General features: G+C 39.9%; 1 long non-coding RNA gene across 1 annotated transcript; it reads right to left on the bottom strand.

Annotated features, from left to right (window-relative positions):
- Positions 1 to 2,624: 2,624 nt before the first annotated feature.
- LOC147655442 (uncharacterized) lies at positions 2,625 to 12,037 on the bottom strand. The gene is made up of 2 exons (XR_015286378.1): positions 3,286 to 12,037; positions 2,625 to 3,125 (listed from the first exon to the last, which is right to left on the bottom strand). It is a non-coding gene; the product is annotated as an uncharacterized LOC147655442 (long non-coding RNA).
- Positions 12,038 to 25,675: the final 13,638 nt, after the last annotated feature.

Below are 25,675 nucleotides of genomic sequence, written 5' to 3'. Positions count from 1 at the left end.
GATACATTCCTCTGCATTGTTGGCCTGCAAATGGGGAAAAAAATGCTATGAAAGGAAAAATGGCTGATATTTTTATGCTTTTATGTTCATGATATCATACTTAGCTGCCAGCTGCAATGACATTACTCCTCAAATCCGCTACATGTAAAACCACAGCACTGTTTTGCTTTTGGATTTTAACTTGCCCTTTTCTCTACAATTTCTAAGTTATTAGGGTCTTCAGCTACTGAGGAAATCCACACATAAATATTTTGGTGAAACTATTTTCTCAGAGAATATATAAATTCATGAACATTGAGCATGAAGTATTTACAGGAGTTTACTGGCTTGGACAAAGTTTCACTGTGTTGGCCTGGTTACTTCAAAAGAGCCTCAAAACTGCTACCTTCGGAGTGATCCAGCTGATTTCTGAGGGACCAGAGATTAAATTACCTCTGCTTTGCCAGGTTTGATTCAAACTTGAATGTCCCTCTCCCTCATCTGCAAATCTGGATTTCTATGGTCCACTTAATAGTCCACTCAGTATTTAAGTTCAACAACTCCCCAAAAGAAGCTGAGAGTGTACAGGCCTGGTTTCTACACAGCGGTTCTAGATGTACCTCAGTGCTACATGCTTGTGCTGCATGGTACAAGTGACACTACAGGCAGTGCAAACTGGTCTTTTCATCATGTAAAATACTGATCTAAACTAGGGAAATTACTTGTATTCAGGGCTTTGAAGTCTTGACTACTTAGGAGTCTACTGACCTATGCTGTACACTGTAGGTTAGAAAGTTGGAGAGTATAAAGAAAAAGACATTTCAAATCCTAAAGCAGGTGGAAAAATCCTTTCCAGCTCTTTCAGTCACACTTCTCAACCCTTTCTTAAGTTGTACTACATTTTGTTGTATTTTATTACTCTACACTTTGATGACTTTATTACATCCATTTGCCTACACTTGTTTGAAACACATTTGTTAATACATTTTCCCTACAATAAACTGTTGTATCTTTGAGTATTAGACGCAAAATTCTAATTTTAAGATTCGCTGTTATCCCATTTCAGCTCTGATTGTAATGCCTGTAGCTGACTATTGATGGATTAAATTGAGCATCATGTTGATTGGTGGCAAAAGGCTGATTGATGCATGTGATGCCACAGTAGCACAAAGTGGTATGACAAAAAAGTCTCAAGGAAGTTTGTGAACAAGGAGATCTCTACTCTCAGCTTACCCTAAGGGTGGAACCTCACCCACATAAATCCTATAAAGCAATAATCACACCATGATGAATCCATTGTGACGCACATCTTCCATGCTAAGTGAGAACTAACTCCCCTGTGCTTTTATTCCCATCTTGGAAAAGGTCTAGAACGACTTGGAAAGTATGCCAGAGGATGAACAGGCTGTCACACTGTGCAATAGCTTTTGCCTAAGAGACATTTCAACAGCTTGGAAGAATTGAGAGGTGTGATAGAGGAATATAGCATCTGAAATGGTGTGGATGAACTGAGTGATTATTCAGTTTCTCACAATAAACAAGGAGGTGATAACAACTGACAGTCATCCTCAAGGTGTAAATGAAAGAAAAGAAACTGCTCTTTCCCTCTACACCCTTAGTCCTGGAAAGCAGACTGATTTTCATGGTGAAAACTGTAATTATTTTATGCAGGTTGATTAAAAAATGAATACATACATTAGAAAAAGTGTATTAAAATCCAGTGTTTTTAGTGACTGCCTACTACAAGTCCCATTTCAGTCTTTTATGTATGTATGTATGTAATAAGTATTGGACACTTTGCAAAGTGATTGTGGAGAATGGTCTTATTGCTCAGAGCAGCAGTTTAAAGGAAGAAGTGTATAATTTCAGAAAGCTAAATTACACAGCTAATATGACATGACTGATTCCTACACAGCACTGGCAGTGACACTGTTCATTGCAGAAGAACAGCCATACTGTGTTAGTCAAAACATCTATTTAACCTTGTATTTTACTCCTCATGCAGCCAGCAGCACATACTTAGGCAAACAATGTAAGAACAAGGAAAGCAAACAAGTGCTCTTTCAGTGCATATGGACACATTCAGTCAAGGACTTCCTAAGCCACAGAAAACAATTTTGCATTTAATGTTCCTGATAGATAAATGGAGATGCTTGTACATTACTGCAGCTTCTGAATAATTATGGAAATGTTGCTTTTATACCTTTTGATCTCTGGATAATGTCTGTGAACTTTCCCTTAGGAAAAAGACCTTTTGTATGTAAGGTGCACATTTTTGGTTTGTTCATGTTACTATGTCACGTACCTATAATTAAAGTCTTGGGGTTTCATCTCACCTGCCCTTGTAGGCATTAGGGAATAAGCATATATTTTTATTGTGCAATTAGAACTATTAATTATCGAAGGCACCACTGAATTGGTAAACAATGTACATCTGCCTACCTGTTGCATTTTAGCTGTGATCCGTGGATTGTTTTATCTGCGGATCATATGACAACTAACTCAAAATGTAAACCTCACTGGGCTTAAATTTGCCATATGGGGACATGTAGTTCCACTGGAAAATTTGTAGACATCTGAAAACTGAGATTGAAAAATACGTTAGGAAGGTAAGCTCATTAAGGAAGGTGGGAAAAAGCTTTCCATCATGTTCAACAGAGACCTCAATTTTATTTATTTTTTTTTAAATTGTCACGTCACCCATATTTCTTGAAGAAAAAGTGATCTATCAACTTTCTGAGCAAAAAAAATGCATAGGCCAGCTCGGGTACCAGTTTTCAGTTGGAAGCCACTGAAAACCAAACCTGAGCTTTAAATATTCTCTTCTTATTTTCACGTTGTCTGCATTTGTTTGTGTGCGCTCCCAAATACGGGTGGGTACAGTTTTGTTTTGCATGTTTGTATAACTTCATAGACTGCCTTTTTACATCTGGCACAACACTGGGAAACAAAACATTGGTTAGGAAGGCACGGCCAAAGAGATGGCCGAGGTGCCAACCTCACATTCCTGGTCATTCCTAGCAAGGTGTGCATGGTATACAGCCACAGCCTCACAGAGCCTGACTTTGCATGTGGAACGAACACCCACAAACAGTCCCGGCCCGGAGCCCTCACGATCCCTCAACAGCTGTTAGTCTCCAGGATGCCTGCGAAGTGATTATAGAAACCATAAATTAAATAAATGATTTTAAAACCCGACGTCTGAAGTGCCGCAGCCCTCCAGAGGAAGGAACCCCTCCCCGTGGAAGCACCTGGGAAGCGGCGGGAGCCCCCCTCCCCGCTCCCCCTGACTGCCGCTGCCGTTACCGGTCTCACTGGCAACTGAGGAAGCGGTGATGCTTTTTTTAGGCTGCGGAGCTTTCCCCTTTCGGCTTGCACCTACAGTTAAAAAACACCCTCAAACAACCTATCCCTTCCAGGCGCTCCGGAAAGCTAGGAGGCGAGGCACCGGCGCTCCCAGCAGCCCCAGCCGGGCCCGGCCGCTCCCCGCCCCGCGCTGCCGGGAAATGTAGTCCGGCCGTGGGCTCGGGAGTGCGGCCCGCGGGGCTCGGGCGCAGCGGCAGCAGGGGCGGAATGCCGCTCCCCGCCGTGTCCCCGCTCGCAGCTTCCCAGGGCGGGGAGCGGAGTGCGGGTCCTCGCCGTGGCCCCGCTCGCAGCCTCCCGGGGCGGGGGGCGGCGGCGGGGGCCGCGGGAGCGGTGCGGGCCCCTGGTGCCACAAAATGGCACCTGCCGGATCGAACGGGCGGGCGCCGCGCACGGCTCGGCCCCGTCCCTCAGGGCCATGGGCCCCGTTGCCGCAATGGTGGCACTTGAGCAACGGGGGCTGATAGAGCAATACGCACCTAATACAACAACGTGGGTCCTGAAATGTTTTCTCTGGGCCTCGAGCTTAGGTGTGCCCGTGTGACGACGTTTCCTTGGGTGGGAAACACACCTGGGTGCTTACGTGCGAGTGCTCATGTTTTAGTTGTGCCAGGTTTCAATGTTACAGGCCGTGTTTCAACCAGATCTGCTTCTCCATGTCACCGGGTCTGGAATTTATTTTTTGCATGTGTGTGATGCTAAAAGCTCAAGTCATCCACAATTACTGGCTTGCATTGTCTTCCCCACGGCCTTTCCTTTGGTGGTGGTGTGTTCTCAGCTCATTTGGGATCACAAACAGATCACAGTCTGTCCTGTAGGAGAATCCTATCTAGTTCCACTGAGGAAGATCTTAGCCATCCCATATTTACCACATGCCGTAATCCCATGAGTCTCCCAAGCATCATCTCTTTGACAGTTGTATGTATGTCATACACACTTTTTTATAGCCAGATTCTTAGCTCTTCTCACCACTCTCTTCTTGTGCATTGCTAACTTCAGCACTCCTAAAACTCTACAGTACTTCCTACTCAGCCAGCTCACCACTGTTTTATTCTTTCCACCCTTAACTATTCTCTTCAATTTTATTTTTATTTCATCTCGTTAAATCTTAAAAATCGATCCTTTACTTACAAGTTGCAACATTAAAATAGTATCTATCTTTCAGTCATTCCCCACTGACCTCAGAAATCTAAGGAGATACTTTCCACAGAGGGGGTTGCCCAGACACTTGGCTATCAGGACACAGAAATGTGTAGAAGATTATGAGAGGCTGCTAGCAGATCAGTCCCCCCTGTAGCAAAGCCAGAGAACCTCTTAAGCATCAGGGGTGTAAGAATGGACAATGCACTGTTAATGACCCACGGAGTCTGTTTCTTTCTAAATTCTGTGTTGGGTCTGGAAAGCAGGGTCAGGAGAAGCTCTGATGCACACACCAACATAAGAAGCCTCATTGCTAAAGTGCAACAGTAGTCAAAGCTGGGATAGTGAAGCACATGGGAACATGCTTTGCCAGCCAGGCTTACCCAGGTTAGGACTGCAGTATAAGAGTTTCTGCTGCATGGGCTGCAACTGGAGCTAGTGGGGAGCAGCAGTGTTATACTGGCGCCTGTGCTCCTTGACGTCTTTTCCTTGGCACTGGGAAGGTGCTGGCCTGAATAATGCCAACCATGAACTAGGTTACCCATTGTAACTTACTAAAAGATTACTGTAAAGTGCAAAGTTTCTCTCACAAGAAATTATGGGAGTACCTTGGCCACAGGCAGAACTCTTTGCAAACCCATACAAATAATGTCTGACTTGAATACTTTCTAGATCTTGCTGGATTTTCAAACATTTAGGTGTGTCTCCACAATTTGCTTATGTTTGTTGCCTACCTCTTCATTAGTTCTGTTTTTAACTGTATCTAGCTGTATTTTAGCTGTATCTAACTACCATAGAACTGTTTCTGCATGTAATGAATTGTGAATGAAATTTGGTTTGGAGGCAAAGTGCTCAAGAACAATTCACTCAGAGGCTTGCTGGTTTGTTTGGTTTTTTTTGGTGTTTGGTTGGTTGGTTTTGTTTCTTTTACAGGAAAAGACCTTTGTTTCTTTGTCTACCATCATGGTAATAAGGTGTAACAGAAAATGAAATCTACTAATCTAATCTAATGGGGTTTATTTCATATACTTACTCCTGTAAACCTCCTTCATGTCTGGAAAACTTGCTTTGCATGTGGAAAATTGAACTGTAACCACTTTGAAACTAGATAATCTTCCTAATTTTTACTCTGAATTATTTAACACGCTCCATAGAAAACTTTATAATACTCAACATTATTTCCTGATGGCCCTATATTAAAAAAAACAAAACCAAAACTTCCTGAGTGTCATAATCCAGAAATAGTGGATGTTTGAAGAGGTGATGGCCATTAGATGTTTCTGGAATTTACTGGACTACTGTGTGTACAAAGGTTGGTGCAGCACAGAGGTTTCAGGTTTAATAGGTTAATATGATTCTCAAAACAATCTCATTTTAAAGGATGTATATTTATGCTTGTGTAGAGAAATTTCCTCTGTATGTAATTTTAATATTACTGCTAAATCACTATGACCATGAAATCTTAAGCAAAAAACATACGCAATGGAGGGAATGTGACTCCTTGAAAAGTTGATCCAACAGTTGACGGTCCTGAACAGCTGAGTTCAAACCAGTGGTGCCTGGTTTTCAGATCTAATGATCACACTAATCAGTCCTTCCAGTGGAGCCATTATTTTTCTCTGTGTTCTAATCTTCTTTTTGCTGGTGTCTCTTTGTAGAAAGTCCTTGAAGCAAATTTCCACCTTCATTTTGTGTCTCCTGTTTCTTCTTTATCACTGTATCCTGTGAATTTCTTCCATGTCCTGCCAGATCCTGTGAAGATGTAGTGATGCATTCTTTCATTTGTTTAGGACCTGTAGCAACCACAGTAAAAGGTACACACCAAGATATTTGATACATAGTAAAATGACGCTTTAATTTGATTTATTACCAAGAAAAATAAGACAACTGTAATAAGGAAGTCCTGGGCTTTCATATTTGGCCAATTACACACGTGTGGAATGGGGCAGGAAGGATTGTCATCCTGCTGTGTTTGGTCTTACCTGATGCCACTACAGTTCCAATTGTTGATGACCATCTCTCAAGGCTTGAAAGATCTGGAGTTGAATGGACATCAGAGATCAGAAGGCTCAAAAGAAGAATGAACTGGAGCTCACTATAGGAAGAAGTCAAAAGGCCACCTTAGATTTTAAACAGTCAGTATGTTGCCTCATACAATTAAAATGATTTTGTATCATCAGTAGATAGATTTATTTACCTCATGAACTTCTCAGATTTGTCTATGTTCAGGTTTTGCTTTGTCTATTTTGCAACACTTAAAAGTACAGTTGCATGTCAAAACTAAAATGAACACCATATTTGCAGGATGTTCTTTTACACTATTCCATGTCAGTTTCACCTTTTTAAAATCATAAATAATCATAATCATATTTCTTTTTAAGGAAAGAAAATATACATAGTTTGTACTCTACAAAATAATTTGCATGGGTAAGATGCAAGCTTCTTAGGCTTATGACTAAGTTTACAGCTCACTATAACACCATCCATAAGCTCTTAAACCAGAAAAACAGGGCCAACACGGCATCAAAGACTCATGAGAGATAAGCTGTCTTAATTTTTATTTTTTTTTCATGATAATCACTTGACACAAGAGAGGATTGCATACAGAAGGGTGAGGAAGAAGTGGCTGACCTTGTGATTTAAAAAGCTTGGCCATTAGCTTAATAATCCTACAGGTTTCACTGCAGAAAAATGTGTTACCACGTTGTCAAAATTGTTTTGTAATGTCTCATGCTCTTTTAGGATGTGCAGTTCAATAACATTCTGATCCCTGAAAACCAGAGTGTGGGATCAGGATACATGCTAATATAACTAGCTCTTCCTCATTAAACAGTGATAATCACTTGGAGTTGTCTGATGCTGTCCCCATCTTTAGATGATGCTGAATTGAAGTATTAGGAGACTAGGTGGAATAGTTTGAGAAAGCTGTTAATTAGACATTAGATGATTCATCCTTTAGTACAGGATGGCGGATGAAGGCTCTCTTCTGGACCCTCTCTATGATCACAAAATTGATTAGAAGGATTCCTTTCCTACAAGGAAAGGCTGAAAGAGTTGGGGTTGTTCAACCTGGAGACGGTTCCAGGGAGACCTTAACTGCAGACTTTGAATACTTTAGTAGCACTTGTAAAATAGATTGGGACAAACTTTGTAGCAGGGCCTGTTATGATAGAAGGAGGTGCAAAACTTTTTAACTGAAGGAGGGTACATTCAAAGTAGATAAAAGGAAGAAAGTTTTTACAATGAGGACAGTGAAACACTGCAGCAGGCTGCCCAGCAGGGTGGTGGATGTCCACTCCCTGGAAACATTCAGGTAGAGTGGGGCTCTGAGAACCTGATCTAGTTGAAGATGTCCCTGCTTATTGCAGGGGAGTTGGACTAGGTGACTTTTAAAAGCCCCTTCCAACCCAAACTATTTCATGATTCTACAATCCACCCCATTTATATGATCAAAGGAAGACAAGAGATTCCCAAGATTCCAAGCTATTCAGAATGGTCAGAACCAAGTATTATACCATGTATCAGTGTTGAATTTCTGTGTTTTGTCAGGGCTGCTGATGTACAGGGGTCTGTATGTGTTGTAGGGGTCCGTGGTAGGCCTATGAAAGGGTAACTTTGTGTAAGGACTGGTGTGGCTGAGAACAAAATAACAGTTTATAAAATTTACCAGGGTTAATTCTGGGCACAAGACTAAAAGTTTGAGTACGCAGCTGTGTGGGATGCTTGGTTTAATATGTTTCATAGACATGTGCTTAGGTTTAGTAACAAGGTGGAATCAGTATCAAAGCCTCAATTCTAGAACAGTATCTTCACAGACAAAATATACTAATGTTATTTATATTATAATTAACATTATATAATTGTAATTATAGATGCTCAAAGAGAGCAGAATTTAAGTGTTTTTGGCATGTATCTTAACTCTTTAGTGCATATCTTCAAAAGTCTGAGTGACAATGAACATGGTGCACGGTTGGTGTATGATCCTATTCTTAGCATTTGTCTTTCTGTACACCACTCTGCAGCAGAAGACGGCTAATGCTCAAACTTCAAAATAGCTAAAATATGTTAGGGTCAATGAGAGAAACAAAAAATTTGGTTTAACTGCCAAATTCCTGCAGCATATTGAGGACATCCTTCTCCTTTCCACTTACCTGCTTACTTTTCCCCTAAAGACACCAGCTTTATGCCAGACAGCATTCCCAGCTCACCCTCTTTAATTCGTGTTGAAGTCTTGTAGGTGGCAATGCAAATATGTAAAAAGCCGGTGCTTTTCATCTCACATTTTCTCTTGCTGGACACACCATAAATGTCAGTTTAATTTAGGGTTCAGGAGTTCTGGGTTACCTGAGGTATCTGCTATGCCAGGAGGCATCTCTTTATAATGGTGTGATTAGCCTCATTATTTTTCTTTCAAAAGGAAAGGGTGAGACTCTTCTTATATTCAGCCTAGTGAATTTATACCAAGATCTGATTGAAACAGTGAATGCATTGCAGCTGTTAAATCACTATGTTAATCATAATAGCTCAAGGTGGAAGATGAGCCCAGGTCATTGACTCCTCAGTAGTTTATGCACAGCACTGGTATGTTAACAAAGAGCTTGTGATTGCTATAGTCACCCAAATCATGTATAACCACATGGATAAAAGAAATAAGAGGTCAAGATTTTTTGGCAGCAGCTTCTGGGAGGAGCAGAGCTGAGATCTGCGATTTGCTTGTAAGAGCATTATTTGTCTGTAGTGATTTATTTAAATCTCATGAAAGTGGAATGTGCTGCAGTTTTGCCCTTCCCAGTCTGAGGGTTAAATTTGCATTTCCTTCCATGTCTCTCCAGCTAACATGAAAATAACTTCCATGTGTGTCACTTCTCTCCTTAAAAATATTTGGAGTTCTTTCAAAATTAGGTTTGGTATTCAGAATATACCCCCAAACTACAATTATCCCCAAGCACTTGAATGTAGTTTTAATTTTTTTATTTCAGTGTATTGAGAGCTACAAGACCTTCTCTATTATTTCTTCAGTGCTAAAAACAGCAGTATGTCAATGTACAGCCATTGCCAACACCTTTCTGAATATTAGTTTTAATAGGCTCTTTCATATTTCTGTTAATAGACAAAGAAATGAGGAGGTCAAGTTTGTAGGGAGGACAGTGAAACTTGGTTTTTAGTATGTGTTGAGACCCCAGGACCCTCATCTCATGAGTCTGGTTTCTGACCACAATGACACATTACTAACCAAGATGTCTCTGCCAGTGATATCATCAGGAGCATTTGGCAGAATGGCGTATTACATTTCCATACCTTTTGTGAAGAGCTGTGGGAGAGAAGAGAGTTGAGCTGAGAGAAATGTAGGAAGAATTGAGTCTTTGCCTGCTCAGGGGCAGCCAATGCTTGGCCAGTCCTCCAGTGCTGACTTAACAGGGTGCTCTTAGTCCCCAGGCAAACCAGCAGGAGCTATGGAGAAGAGACTGAGCTATGGACAGGAGACATCAAGGGTGTGAACCAAACAGCTTCAGCTAGACATCCAAGGGTTGACTGAAGGTGTGGCAGTGTTCTGCCTTGATGGGGAAGAATTGGAAGGGTTAGGAAGGGATATGAGAGAGTGGACAGTGGTGCTGTGATGGTGTTGCTGGGGTCATGTAGAGTGCTGTGCTGGCCCATTAGTAGCGCTGCCCATGGAATAATATGGGAGATCTGATTACAACTGAGAGAAAGAGATGAGAAGAAAACAAGGGTGGCAGAGAATAGTTGTGTTTTCTTTTGTGATGAAGTGGGATTTCAGTGAAGGGTGCAAGATCGCTTTTAGGGCCAATAATACAGCTTTGCAGGCTCTTTCACCAAGAATGTTTTTGTTTCTTTGAAGATGAGATTACTAGATGTGACAGAGCTGTCTGTCTCCATGGTAGCAGAGCAGGCTATGGAAGGAGCAAATGCAAACCCAAGTTTTCATTTTGGCTAATGTTGTTTTCTCAGGGCTTGTCTGCACTAGGATACTTTGGAATGCTAAATGAAATAAATTACTGCACGTATGCTAAGTTGCACTAAACATCTGTGTGGATATTCTCAGTGATTGTAACAGGTCACCATATCTTAGCCTACTAAAAAATTAAAACTGCTTTTCTAAATGAAAATGTAGTGGAGTCTTGCTTACATTCATCATCTGGTTATTTGTTTTAATGAAAAGACATTTTCCTTAGTGTCCTATATGAATGAAGCCTTAAGTGAAGACAGTACTGGAGTCAGCCTGTTGGGCAACAAAGCTCACAAGCTTAGGTGAAAGTGAGGTTAGACATCAACTTCTCCTTAGGAAGCTCTTGTTAACACAAAAAATCTAAAAATATCTCCTTCTTGATGCTGACATGCTATTATAGGACATTTCAATCTGCCTTTTTGAAAAAGTTTATAGTGAGACAATTCCAGAAATATTTGGAGGCTTCATATTTCCTTGATCCCCGCCAAATTGGTTTCAGGCTTCATTATGGTAGGGAAACTGTAAGACTGCCTGTCTTACTAGTTTACTGGCAATTGTCAACGACTGAGTTTACACATCAGTTATCTACAAAAATCAGGTCAGAAAATTTGGGGACTGCATTGTAGATAAATATACTTGATTGATAAATATTTTTCACAAAGGCATGGGCAAATCTTTCAATGTAGGAAGTCACAGTGAAAATGTCGACTGGTCTTGTCTGCAGGATGTCTTACATGATGTTTAACAAGGCAGACTGAATACAGAAACTTGTCAAAGTAAAATATTATAGAAGTGACCTCACTAACTGGCAGAGCTCAGTATTTTCTATTTTGTGATAATGGGTAGGTATATGAATTTCAATATGTCTTAAATACATAAATGCAATAAATAAAATAATTAGGATTTTCAGTCAGGTTAAGAATTCATTTCACCATTTTTGTATCAGAAGAACTTACCTTTCTTTATCTGAAAGGGTATTCCCATAGGATGAGATATGTCGGTGATACTGTTGTTCATAGTCAGGGGCTGACTGATTCCCAGAAATCAGTTATGTTCTGAAGGTGGAGGTGTGGGAGGACCACAAGACTCAGCAATAGTTCTTCGAAAGATCCAGAGCTGAAGACTAAGGATTGCTGTACTTTTCAGCCCATATGTTTGTCTGGACCTGGATAGTATTCATATTCTCTAAAGAATATTCTAAATAATATGAATATGTTTCTCTAAGCCCCGAGGAAAATAAAGGATAAACACAGGAGATTCCAACTAAGATAGAACTGAATGAAATGAAAAAAACAATGAAAAAAGCAAGAGAGAATCACTGACAGAAGAGTAAAGAAATAGATTATACACTGAGGCCACCTACTGGATATTGTTGAATTAGCAGAACAAATGGTAGAAAAACTGCAGATTCGGTTGGCAGGAGTCCAAAACAAAACAGGAAAACTATCTTGCTCCTAAACCAAGAATAAACAAACAACCCAACACAAAAAAAAAAAAAGGGGGGGGGGGGTAGGGAGAAGGGGAAGACCAATCAAAAATACCCGCATGTAAAACAAAACCAAAAAAAAAAAAAAAAAAAAAAAAAGAAAAACATACATAACATGACTATTTTGGAAGCTCTGATTTTATTATTTTTTTTTTTCCTCTCTAAGAAGTTAAAGAAAAGGAAACAACTCGTAATGGGATAACTTCTTGTGTCTTTCTTCCATTTTTTCTTTCTTTCTTTCTGGTCAGTCAGACATGAAGAACTTGATTCAGCAGGAGGGCTTTCCATCCAGTAGGACAGGGCAAGAGACCACCTGGTTTTACAGTAAGAACCTGGACAGTTTTGGCCCCAGTTGTTATGATTTCTGCTTCTGGTTGTTTTGTAACTAAATAGAAGTGAAGAATACAGAGCTCAAGAGCTTATTTCACAACGTAAATACAACAACACGGGCATGTTACAGACATGACTGTATCGATGGGGAGAGAAGTCTGAATAAAACACATACTATCTGGACAAATGATAAGGGAGAGACTCCATTTTCCACCCAGAGTATCAGAGCAGCGTCCTGTGCTTGCTGATGCTGAAATACCAGAATCAGGGAAAAGCACTGTCAAGGCTAAAAGTCTGCTGTGTGGTTTTCTAGGCATTTCACTGCAGATTTATGGTTGGTAAGCTTGGCTTCTGAACGGCAGGGATGTATTCAATTTTTTTCCTGGCTTCAGTATGTTGCTGATCTTTTGTGCACTATTTTTTCTTCAGAAAAGTTTCCAGTTCCTAGTGAATGGATTATGTACTTAATTTATTCTGTTTTCTTCCCTGCTGAAAACAATACACTGGTCTTTGACTGGTCTGCAAAGAGCAGGTCTAGCTTTCATCAAATGTGTTACTTGGTATTTTCTGGAACCAATTATTAGTGTGTAATATAGTCACAGCCTCATACAGCATCATCAAATATACTCACAATATCAATGAGTGGCTTTTGTCTGTCTGAATTAGGTGAAGCACACATTGTCATGTCAGGTAACAACTATCTGATATCTCATAAGGAGACTAGCAATTTGTACAGTTTGGGAATATCCCACTTCCCACAACTTAAGTGGTAAATTCATTATTTGTTTAAAAAGACAGTAGTAGAGCTGGATTAATATGTTCCATGGAAAAATCTTCAGAAACTTGGCAACTACATCTTGAAACTGCAACTAGTACTGACTAAAAGTAATTCAAACACTTATGCAGGAAGGTTTACAGCTAAAATGTCTTAAATTACTATTGTGGGTAAGAACTCCACTCATGGCAGTATTCTATTTTTAGTCTTTACATTTGATTCATTGTATCTCAAAATTATTCATGTTTTAGTTGAGACATAATTTTCAGCCCTGAAATATTTGCATTTGCATGTCAAATACAAAGCCTTTTCATGAAGTAAGATTTTGTTTTGCCTAGTAGTCTTTGATCTCACCTGTAATGTGTTGGCTCAGATATGCAGTTTAAAGAAAAAAAGAGTTGATGGAATCAAAAGCTTTTCCCTGATATAAACTTCCCAAAACGTGCTTAGCAAAAATAAACTTTTATTTAATTAGAATTGTTTTTTTTTTTGCTCATGCCATTGGCATAAATATTTTTTCATAAAACTGGTATTTATTAGGCCAACTTTCATGCATAAACCACAGAAACTCATTCCGAAACAGGTTATGCATTTAAAAGATGAATGTTGAGGTTGAAATATTGTTTTCTTAATTTGAAGAAGAATCTCATGCCTAAGTAAATTCTAATTGATTTATAACACACATTATAATAATGTGTATTTTTGTATTAACCATCTTAAAATTCTTACAGGAATACTAGAATAGAAATAAAACTGTTAAATATGTCTCATGTTATTCTATCTTGCCATGTACTCTGGTGTGCACGTGTGTATGTGTGTATGTGGCCTAAAATAGCATATGACTGATCATATCTTCTCAAGAAAATAAAATTCAGAGGTTCTGGTTTTAGTGACACTGTTGAAGACTACTGCTAGATCCCATTCTTTGTTTGAATATGTGGTGAAAAAAGCAACCTGTCCTTTTTATGGACACAAAGACGTGCTCCTCTATCAGCAAAGGGATACTGAAAGGTTGAATAGCAGTGCTGTTGCAAATTGCCTGGCTGTTACAGGGGACAAATAGGAGTCAAATTTGGACCAGGACTGTGTTCTGGTGCACAGTAAAGTCAATTACATAGTGGGCTACACTGAGAGGAGCATTGCCAAATTGTGGGAAGTTATTTTGCTCAACTAATGATAAGGTGCAATAACCACAAGACTTGGCCTGGGATGTTCAGGATGGACACTAGAGAAAACTTCTTTATTTTCTTTATTTTCTGAGTCCAGGGAGATGGAGAAATCTCTTTCCAGTTTTCAAATAGACAAAGCCCTGGTTGACCCTGTAGTGCTGAGTGGAAAGTTGGGTTAGAAACCCCTAGGGACACCTTCCAGTTGATGTGCTTATGATTCTGCGATAAATCTTATGAAGAAGAAAATTCTGCCTGCCTGAAATGAAAGCTGGCAAAGTTCAGCTGTGCTTAGTACAGCCCGTGAGTGTTTTTCATGTGATTTAGGAATTATTCCAAACACAGTGACATCATTCACACAGCTCTGGACTGTACAATGGTTACACAGAATCTCTGCTATCATTCTTTGGCTGTCGATATATGTCTATACAGGAAAAATTTATGACAGAAATATCTATGATGCCCCTACAGTCCTCATCCCAGGTTATTTGCAAATGTGTGCTCAGTAAGAACAGAGACCTCCTCTGTACTGAGAGTTTTCAAAAAGGTTCTGCAGCAAATGACCCATGAGTCACAAGAAAGAAGTGATCAGTCTCCACAGACCTCCCTGGCTCTCTTGGGACTGTGAGAAGATTCATCATATCCTTGGTTTTCGTCTTCATCCATCAGTGTCTGTCATCTGTATTAGTAAAGAAAATAGCATCAGAGCCTGACCACTCTCCCATGTTTATCTGTGCTGTGGCACTATTAGTGGGTTTTGTCTTTTTCAGTCAGCCCTCCCCTAAACAATGCATCATCATGGTTTTGAGGACAGTACAGGGCAGGGATCATTCACTGAGGCCAACACATTTTTGAGAAGAGCATTTAGGTTCATAGGCTTCAGTGACTAGTCATCCTTACTTATTATTTGTTGCAACATAAAATGTCAAAGATTTTATGTAACTATGAGGAGTCAAATAGGAGAATGAGGTTTCTCAGGTGTCTCACTAGACATAAAGAAGATTCAGTCAGTGGCAAACATTGAAGTGTTGCTAGTAAATTCAAGTACCGTAAAAACTGCTCATCTAGTGTCTAAGATTGTTTAAGAGCTTGCAGCTGTTCTTCTGATGAAAAGAAACTGTAATGATTTACACATTTATATCTACACTGGATTTTGTTGCTAGTACCATTTGATGTTTCCCAGATGTTTTAGAACAGATTCTCTATTCACCATTTTCATGCCACCCTTCATTTCTTGACCTCTTATATTCTCAACTGTATAATCACCAGGTTTATTAACCCTAATCTGCTTTACCTTTTTCTTAGAGAAAAACCACTTTGTGGTTCAAAATTACCCTTGCTTGGTTTCTTGCTACCTTTTCATTTCTGCTGTGCCCTTTCAGTTATGGTCTTGGTATTCATAATGCACATAATTGATTTTACCCAGTGGCATAATGATATTTTTTGTCTTTCTCAGTATTAATTTTCTAATAATTCATAGCATTTTCCTGAGTTTTTATTAAAAAACTTTATTCAACAGTGGTGTCTGGTGTTTGTGTTGATATTTTTATGTAACCCTGTATTATATCTATAAAATCTCACTCTCTAGTAATAGCCAAGTTGGGGCCATAATTAGATTTGTTTGAGAAGTTAGGATTGTGTTTTCATGTGTCATTTTACACTTGTTTACATAAAAGTGATTTCCTCTGGTATTTTTGTACTTAGTCACTCAATCTCCTGAGGCTTTTCTGTGGTTCATTTTCAGGCCTCATGATGCTGAATAACCACATCAGCAGCACACCACGTCTCCTTCTGAGTCACACCTTTTTGTGGTCATTTCGGATATGATGAACACTTTGGATCAGAACACCATGCAGTTTGTGGCAGTTGGCATTTATTCCTGGTTTTTTTTTTTTAACAACTGCAATAGCACAAGGGGTTTTCCTGCTCGTCCTTGTCAGTGTAATTTTTAAAAGTCTTGTCAAATGTCTTTTTGAATTTGTATACACTATGTTAAATTTTTCTCCCTGGTCTGTAGGCTTCTTGGTTACTTCAGAGATAGATCTGTGAGACAATTGCAGTAGCTTTCCTAAAGTATATTCAATTCTACATTTATTCTGTATTTCTTGTGTCAGTCATTTGCAGAAAACAGATAATTACTTATACTAAGTATATATAGAGATACAGTGAATGATATGAATGGACACCTGAAACCATGCAGAAAAAAGGATATTTATGGAATATGTAACTTACTTGGTTTGTTTGCACTGCTTTCATGATCTTCTGATAGAGTTGCATCAATGTATGCATTGCATATCTACCATTCACAATTTCCTCAGTCAAAAAATATTGCTGATGGAAGTTATATGTTACCATCAAAAATTTCCCGACTACTTATGCAGAGGCAACTACCCATTAGTAAAGAGATACTATTACCTTTTTTCCCCTACTCCATTGAAATGAAGATGTGGAATATATAAAGCAATACTACAGAAAGTCTGTTTTGATCAAGCACTAGTTTGTTCTGTGATGTGAATAAGAAAGTAAAGGACTGTCATGACTAGAAAAGAATTAGGAAAAGGAAATACTGACAAACTCATTGTATTTAAATACTAAACCTTCAGACTTCATTATGATCAATTAACTAAATAAAATGAAATGTCAGGCATTACAGAGCTAAGGCATGGATCACATCTCAGCCCCCAGTGAGTTCCTGCAAGCAAGTACTTATGCCACAGAAGAAATAGGGTTACTTGATTTCATGTCTGGATGCTGACCTGAAGGGCCATTGAACTTGAGCGGCTAAATGTCACGGACATAAAGAGAAAGGACTACTTAGAGAGAACTGCATGTTCACACCCTCTCATATCCTTTCCATATCCACAGCACTCGAGATGGTCAGCCATTAAAATGAGTTGTTTCCCCTGAAAGGGAAGGATACTGGACAGTGTATTTAGTTGTTTGAGTCCTTTTTGCAGGTTTGCGCTGATGAATAATTGTTAGATATTATCAGGCTGCTCACAAGTGGTGTTCAAGGAAATCTCTTGGGTCTTTTTTGTCATCAAGTGAAACTCATTAGGTGACATAAACTCAAGTACTAGAAAAAGGTAGATGAGACTGCTCTGTTACTTACTCCATACAACCATGCTGCTGTTTCTGCCTTGTCGGCTCTGTAGTTGGACAAAGTTAGCCCAAGGATGAAAAACATCTGTGTGAAACTGAACCCATGCAAGAATCATGATGTGAGGAAAGCCGTTCTGAAGAGTGTAGTCTACTTTGGAGTTAGTCGTTGCACATCTGTAATTGATCAGCTGAATCTATAATTTAGAAGTCCTTTTGCATTCCTTGATTGTGCTAAGTTTGGACATAGCATTACCCATGAGTAATGCTTTCTATAAGCTTTGATTGGCTAGAAGACCCCGTCCCATGCTGGCAGACGATGACACGTTACTCAGTTATTCATGCTTCACTTGCTTCCTGGCTGGTCTACAAGAGTCTGATGTGTTTGGTCACCAGGCTTTCAACACTTAGAACAATTCACCTACAATAAAAAGCCCTCAGCCATTCTGTTTACTTTGAGTGTATCATCAGACCTGTCCTCAGCTGTCTACAATCTCTCTCCACAAGAAGATGGTTCTTCTCATCGCAGTAGGCTTTTTCTACAATGGCCAAAAAGTGTCTAGAGCTTAGTGTTGACAACTGCATCCATCTGTCCATGCAGACCATTCCCTTTGCTCCCTATCTCCACCTCAGTAGGGGTAAATGCTGTCATAAAAGTTGTCTGTCTAAGAGACAGAATGTTCTTGGAGACCACTCTGAGACAGTGAAATCAGTATCTTGGGATATAAGGACAGTCACAAACCTGACCTTCCATTCAAAGTTCAAGGCATATTTATTTGACTTCTAGTAAAAACACTGAGTCAACATAATTGTTTATAATCAAACCAGCTCTACCAAATAGACGAGACTTCACTGCCCAAGCATCTTCCCTTGGGAAGAAGAGGAGAGAACAAACAGCATGCAGCAAGCAGGAAGTCATGCTGCTTAATGTATTTTGGAATGACTTTCCAATGCCCTATTAGTGAGGTATAAAGAACTCTGGCAAAACTGAGCAGAAAGTTGCTCACAGCCTCATTCTCATGTTGTAAGCTTTTTTTTTTTTTTTTTTTGTGTAACCTTGGTACCTGCTTTTTTGGGCAACATGCAAATGTCTTTGAGGAAGTAAGCACACCCTTTTCTTCAAATGCATTTGGTTCTGTAACTTGGACATATGCAATACTGTCATGTGATGTGACATGCAAAGTAGGCATTTTTATCTTATTTAAGTTTTGGTGATTGAGGCCCAGACCCTACAAAAACACCCTGAGTTCTCTGTGCTCAGCCCCAGACTCATAACCTGCTGAATTCCACCTTTTACTCCCTCTGCCATCTGCAAAATTCTGTTAAGCTTACAGCTTTGCTATCCATGACAAGAGCTCTTAGGCTGACTTAACAAACACATAAACACACAAGCTAAAAAAGCAATTATCATACTGATAGGAAAGTGCAAAACCAAATACTAACAGAGCAATGAAACTAAATGAAAGTAATGCCCATGTATTTGTGTTCTGCCTTACTGAGAATTCATCTCATTCCTTCGTCTTTTACCTCTTGAGAATTCAGCAGAAACCTAAAAATATGTAACACTTCAATTATAAGACATTTTAGTGACAAATAGAATTATATGCACTCAAAAGAAATACTTGCAGTGGAACCAGCATCTTGGAAACTCTGTGGATGTTTATGTCAAAGTTTCATGGAAGACATGAGAGTTAATTAATTTCCATGTCTCATTTTCCATAATACATCAATAAGTATGAGCTTTACTTCTACAGGGGTGCTTTTTCTAGAGGCCATAGGTAATTTTAGCCACTGCAGACAGTGCCGAGCAAACTCCACTTATAAATGACACCACATTTTCTTTAAAAATATATATATATTTAAGTCTACCCACTCTTAATTGAAGCTTATTTTCACTCAGACTCCTCATAACTTCCAGAGCCATCACTGAATCTTTTTTATACTTTGCATGTTCTTGTCCTTTCTCAGCAGGAATTATTTTGAAGCCCACAGTTACCTGATGTGCTTGGAGCTACTATCCCGTAGTGACCCAATCCGCTGTGTTTGCATGCTTGGCTTCCCAGCCTCTTCAGGTCTGCGGCTAAATTTGGGATGGAGAAGCTGAGAGACATGTTAACAAAAGGCAGGTACAGCTGAAAGGGTGCCTGCTGCCATTCACAGAGACAAGATTTTGCCTTTATAAGGACCATTTTCTCCAGACATCCACTGCTACTGTTTTCAGAGATCAATAAAATACCAAGAAACTGCAATACATTTCAGAAGTTATATGGGACACTGATTCTTTATTCTGGGGTGAACAGTGCCTTGCACTGGGATTCTGTTCAGTTACTTTTATGCATCCAGAATACTCTGTGAGAGGAATTATCATTCTCTGGATTTAAATGTGAATTCAGTGTGTTTGTTATTTGACTGTGTGCTTAAACTTGTACATATCTGAACACAATGTATTTGCAGCTGAATGCCATAGTCCGAGGAATTATTTTAGTGATTATTTGTACCATAGTGTAATTCAATAAATTACAAGTAATTAAGAAAAAAGAGACATTTTTAGAATACTCATCCAAAATAAGAAAAATATGGCCAAAAAACCCAGGAAACTTCAAGGTAATAATGTATTTTTGAGGATGCATTTTTTAAAAATTTGTTTTATTACTTAAATCTGCTGAGAAAACCAGTTTTTAGAGAGGAAAGAAATTAGACCTGCTCTATAATAAAAAACCTGCTCCTCTAAAAAAAATTAATTAATTCCTTGTTTAATTATAACATTGTATGTACTCAAATGTTTTCATGGCCTATTGTTTGAAGGCAGTAATCTAACGCTCTTCACAGCCTCATATGTCATCAAGTTGAAGGTTAGAAATTGCAAACATCAAGTTCTCAATTATTTCCTGATGAATAAAGCAATTTATAGAGTTTATGCAGATATTAATGAAAAATAATCTTGTATGAAAGTACTTCCTTTCCTGCTTTACCTGTAATGTGTAAATATATACTAAAATAACTTCTTTTCTTTTACCACTTTATAAGACAGAGATGATTGTCTAGATAGATTTATTTTGAAACTCAATGTGTTACATGATTTTTAAAAAATAATGAACAGAACTATATGTGTGAAAGAATAAAGAGCAATTTTCACAGCATCTTTTTGTTTAAACAGCTATTAAGGATAACATCCTGAAAAGTCTTCAGTGTCATACAGAAAATATGACCTAAAGAAAGATTAAACATATAAAATTTATTAATTCTGCAAGTGACTAAAGAAGAAGTTTTATTCACTAGTAGCAATATTTTAAGGTTGTCTAGTTTCCTTTTCTGAACAATGATATTATTTAGTCAGTTGAAAATCGCAAAGTAATTAGAAAGAAATGTTATTTTCCTTGGTGCAAAAGTGAGGTGGCAAATACAGATTTCCTTTAAGCCCAAGATATTGTAAAAGTCACCTTCTTCTTCCTCATCCCAAATAAACCAATCTAAAATGAATGTGGTTAAGTCATGGCCCATGGTATTTATTTAAGTGTCTGGGTTTTTTTTATTAATGTTGTATTTGCAAGGTTGCTCAAGAGGCAATAAAAGTAGAAGAACCCATATGGGCAAGGACACGGGCTAAATGCAGTAATAGAAATTGATAAATTGCAAGCATTTTAGATCTTCAGAGCCATTTTCTTTCATAATTTCTTTTTTATCACACAAGCCGTCAATAAACTGAGTAATCTCACTCAATGAAAGATTATGAGGTAAATGAACGTGAGCATCGCGTTGGAGTTTTAGAGATGCCAAACTAAGGAGACATTTCTAGTTAGAAATATTTTCAGGCTTTAGTTAGCCTGAAAATATTCTATGTTTCTCCCAATAATGATATCTGAAAACACCTCATTATAGCTATAACCCTGCCCCCCCATTAAATTCACAAAATTTATGTTTATATATAGTTATTGCAACACTTGAATATTATGGGAATACCATTTTGCATTTATATTTCCAACACTGTTCTTCATGATTTGGCTGACCTGCTCAGGCTGAAGATGAAGAGGGACCCTTACTTAAATTGTCCTCTGTAGTTGAGAGAACAGTCAGTAGTAGAGGCTTCAGAAACTGGGAATTGTTGATTTCTCCTGCAGAGGGCATTTTGCCAGAGCATTCTGCTTTAGACTAATGGAAATTCTTGGGCTAAATATATGCATGCATAGGACTGGAAAAATATATCTGAAGCATGTGTGTCTATAGGAATTCAATTCATCTAAAGCATAAAATTTGAAAACACATTTTCTTTGTGACTCAGATTGAAATGACCATGAGCATGGCACTCTATTTTTTTGCACGGTTTTACCAGGTTTGTAGTAATGGATATTCGCTAATTGATATTTGGCAAAGAGAAGAAAGAGACCATAAAGAGGAAAGACACATCCTTAAGTGCTTAAGTAAGAATGTGCTTGAGTTTTTCCACTTGAACTTCAAGCCTGATCTTTCTTAGAGTGTACCCTGTGTCTAAGTAGAAAATGAAAATGTGCACCTGATAAAATAAGGAATAGGGATTTAAAAAAATGTGTAAAGTTTCACTTTCGGCTTTTCTTATTTTAAAGCAAATTATTTCAGTATCAATTCTCCAGTCTCACAGAGTTACCTCTCAATAAAATCTGTAAGAACAGCTGCAGACATTGTGAGATTTTAACAATGAATAAATAACACTTCTTCCAGAGGCTGGTGAAATTTATAGGACTTTTTCCCACAGTAACTGGTTTGTTCAAATGTTTACTAACTCATGCTATGTATAAATATTCAGGGTTCTGTGCCTGTAAATGCATGCCTAATCCGGGCCAGCTGAAGGCGACTGCAGTTTCCTGCAGCGATATGGACCCTTTTTTGGGAAGGCAGATGTAATTCACACACTCACATGCACAAAGCGGGCTCAAAATCTCCGTGGTACTTCAGACTACTTACTTGCCTTCTCAAAGTCTCCTTTCCTTGGTCTTTTCATGTGCCAGCGATTCTGGTTACAATTCTCAGCAAATTCATTAAATATAATGTGTTAAAAGCTGAAGTTTATGGCTGATGAGCTGTGCTGCTGGGACAAACCTTATCAACATTTCTTGGGATATAATCTGTCTAGGTAACTAAACGGGATGCCAGCATTTCTGGGAAAGTAATTTTTTCTTTCTTGTGCTCTGTTACACTTCAGGAGCTATAACACACGGTGAAATACTTGTGCTTTCCTATGGAAACTGCAGGAAAAGCATGTAGAATTGCAATGCTATTTTATGGGGTGTTCAAACCAAATCTAAACTTGATGGGGAGAAAACATTTATTTTTCAAAGAGAAGCATATTGGGAGCATAGAAAGATTTTATCCCAAGTGTGTGTAGCCATGCAGCGGGTGTCTGTGCATCAGAGAGCTATAGATTATCTGCATGGTCACTCTGGTTTGGATGTGCCAGTAAAATATATCCACATGATGTGAAAGTTTTGCAGAGCCAGCAAGTGAGAGATCTTGTGGGTTTTTCAAAGTTTTTTACACTGTTTGTCTGTACTAGGACAATTTTTTTGTCTGTTTCTGAGGATACTTGCTAAGTACCTGTTCTCCACAGGGAACTTCATCTGCTTCACGAGGAGGAGGACTAGGTCTCCCTGAGTGCCAGACCTATATGACAGGGACATCACTCTTTTTTGACACTGTTCTTCATCCTGGATGTTCTCATGATTACAGCAAGTGAAAAACCTCCATTAAGGACATCATTACATGACATCTCGGCCATGTAATGCCAAAGTAAATCTTCACTGGAATGTGAATGAGGGCAACTGTCTCCTGCAGTAACCTGCAAATACATGACTTTTTATTGTAAAATTAGACCAGTGATTTATTTGCCTCTTTATCAGGGCCTGGAGGACACTATTGCAATTCCATGCTCATAACTGTATCTTCACTATTCTCAGCGTACCCCATGTGCTGGGAGCTATGGCTCTCTATTCCCAACTCCTAGGCATTTTTCAGTGTTCATCCTTGTCTTTCCCCACAAACACTGGAAAACATCATTGGCTTCTGTTATTTCATGTTACCAAGGGTTTCCAAATTTGTCTCTGTCTCATGTCTAGTCTTTTGATACAGCAGTCTTCTGCACATCTCTTTTTAAATACCTTGCTGTACTTCCATAAAAATTTGGTGCATGAATTTCACTCTCGTGCCCTGTCTTTTCTAGTTGCCAGGCTTTCAATTATTAAGGTATTATAGATGCTCTTGTCAAAAACCATAAAGAAGTGCCCCTGGCATATGAATGACTACAAGATGTTTTAGAAGGTGTATATGGATTTTCTCAAACATGGGACAGTTCTCTAAAGGAAAGGCAAAAAACTACTTGCGGTTCAAAATTATGACAATTTCTCTTAACTTTGAAATGTTCACGGCAGAATATTGCTTTAAATATACAGATATTGTTATTCAGAGGGCACAAAGCTTATATGGCACAGTACAGTCAGGCAACATCAGCTGGATTTAGGATCTTGAGCTTTTATAACAGCGTTATGTGAGCCTGGGTCTTTCTTGATGTATAATTCTATTAATTGAAAGGCGAGCTTCTCATTCTCATTTGTGGAGGCTGGGGATAGAGGAAGGGAGTGAAAAGAGGGACTCACCCCTCAGTCTTCTGCAGTGGTGAATGCTCTCGCAGTAAATCACACACCGCAGTGTGAGCGGAAAATATAAATCGCCGCCATCTGGAGAAAGGTAAAGAACTAAGCACAAGTACCCTCCTGCCTTTCAAGTTTTGCAGACAGGATTCGAGGAGCAAGTGAAGACTCTGTGAAATTGCCTCTTAGAGATGCAGGACGGAGCTGCCGATGCTCCTCCCTCGCCATGGGGTTCCTATCGGGGCATATCCTATCGTTCCTATCCTATCGAGCCTTTGTCCCGCCTGCCCTGCTCTGCTCTCACGGGAGAGAGAGACATTCCCCAGGGAATCAGTGCTGCCGCCCAGGGCTGTGCACCTGTGGTTTGGTGACCCTCGAAGGTTTCTCTTCTTCTTTTCAAATAATTGATATCAAATATATTCGGGGAGAAAAACAAACAAACAAACAAAATAAAAATGAAGTGCTTATATGGTGTTTCATCAATAGGTGGAATTCCCGCTGTGGAAGATGCCAGTTGAAGAGAATTAAATAGCCATGAATATACCACGAGTAATAGAAATAATTATTAATAATTAATATTATAAATATTATTACGGTAATAGAAAGCGACCCCCGAGGCTGAAAGCAGGGAGGGCTGGCGCGGCAGCCCGGGCGGGGAGGCGCACAGGGCAGGTCGGACCCAGCAGCAGGCGGTGCCGGGGGTGCCGGGGATGCCGGGGGATGCCGGGGGATGAGGGGGTGTCGGGGGATGCCCGGGGGACGGGGGGTGCCGAGGATGCCAGGGGGTGCCGGGGATGCCGGGGGATGCGGGGGTGCCGAGGATGCCAGGGGGTGCCGGGGGATGCCGGGGGATGCCGGGGGATGCCGGGGGATGCCGGGGGATGCCGGGGGATGCCGGGGATGCCGGGGGATGCCGGGGTGCCGAGGATGCCAGGGGGTGTCGGGGGATGCCGGGGGATGCCGGGGATGCCGAGGGATGCCGGGGGATGCCGGGAGCCCCGCAGTGCCCGGTGCCGCCTGCGATCCGCTGCCGGCCCGGCGAGGAGCGGGACATGGGCGGACACCCGGGCTGGGGCGTCCCGTCCCCACAAGGAACGGGAGGAGGGAGCAGGTTTAGGGCGGGTTTATTTCCGTGCGGGACTCCGTGGTCTCTCCTGCCCTCCGTAATTTCGGGAGCAGCTGATGAGCTGAAGGAAAATTCAGCCGGAACTGCGCTGTATGGGGAGATAAACCAGGGACAAGAGGAAATTGGAAGAGGGCCACAAATTGTACCAGCAGAGGTTTAGACTGGATATTAAGAAACAGATTTTCTCTGAATAAGTAGTCAAGCACTGGCATCTCAGAGAAGGGGTAGAACCACCATCCCTGGAGTTATTTAAAGACATGTACATGTGGCCCTTGGGGACATGGTTTAATGGTGGACTCAGCAGTGCTGGGTTAACAGCTGGACTCAACGATCTCATAGATCTTTTCTAACGTAAAGGAGTCTATATGTGTGTGATGGAATGCCATTGTGCCAAGATATTATCTGAAGTTTAGTGTACCTATATGTAAAACTATATATATAATACCTATATGTAAAGCTGATGTCCAAGTGCCAGGCTCACAGGGACTATGACACCTTTCTCCCTTGCTCATGTAACTTTCTTTCAGACTTATAATGGGTAATTTGATTTCTCTTTTATCCTATATTCTGGCCATAGTGCAGTTCACCATCCCCACAGAGTCATGCCTTCTGTGAGCTGAGCTGAA

The sequence above is a fragment of the Cyanistes caeruleus genome, chromosome 1, assembly GCF_971803275.1.
Source record: "Cyanistes caeruleus chromosome 1, bCyaCae1.hap1.1, whole genome shotgun sequence".
Lineage (NCBI taxonomy): Eukaryota > Metazoa > Chordata > Aves > Passeriformes > Paridae > Cyanistes > Cyanistes caeruleus.
This window is presented reverse-complemented; position numbering and strand designations above follow the sequence as displayed.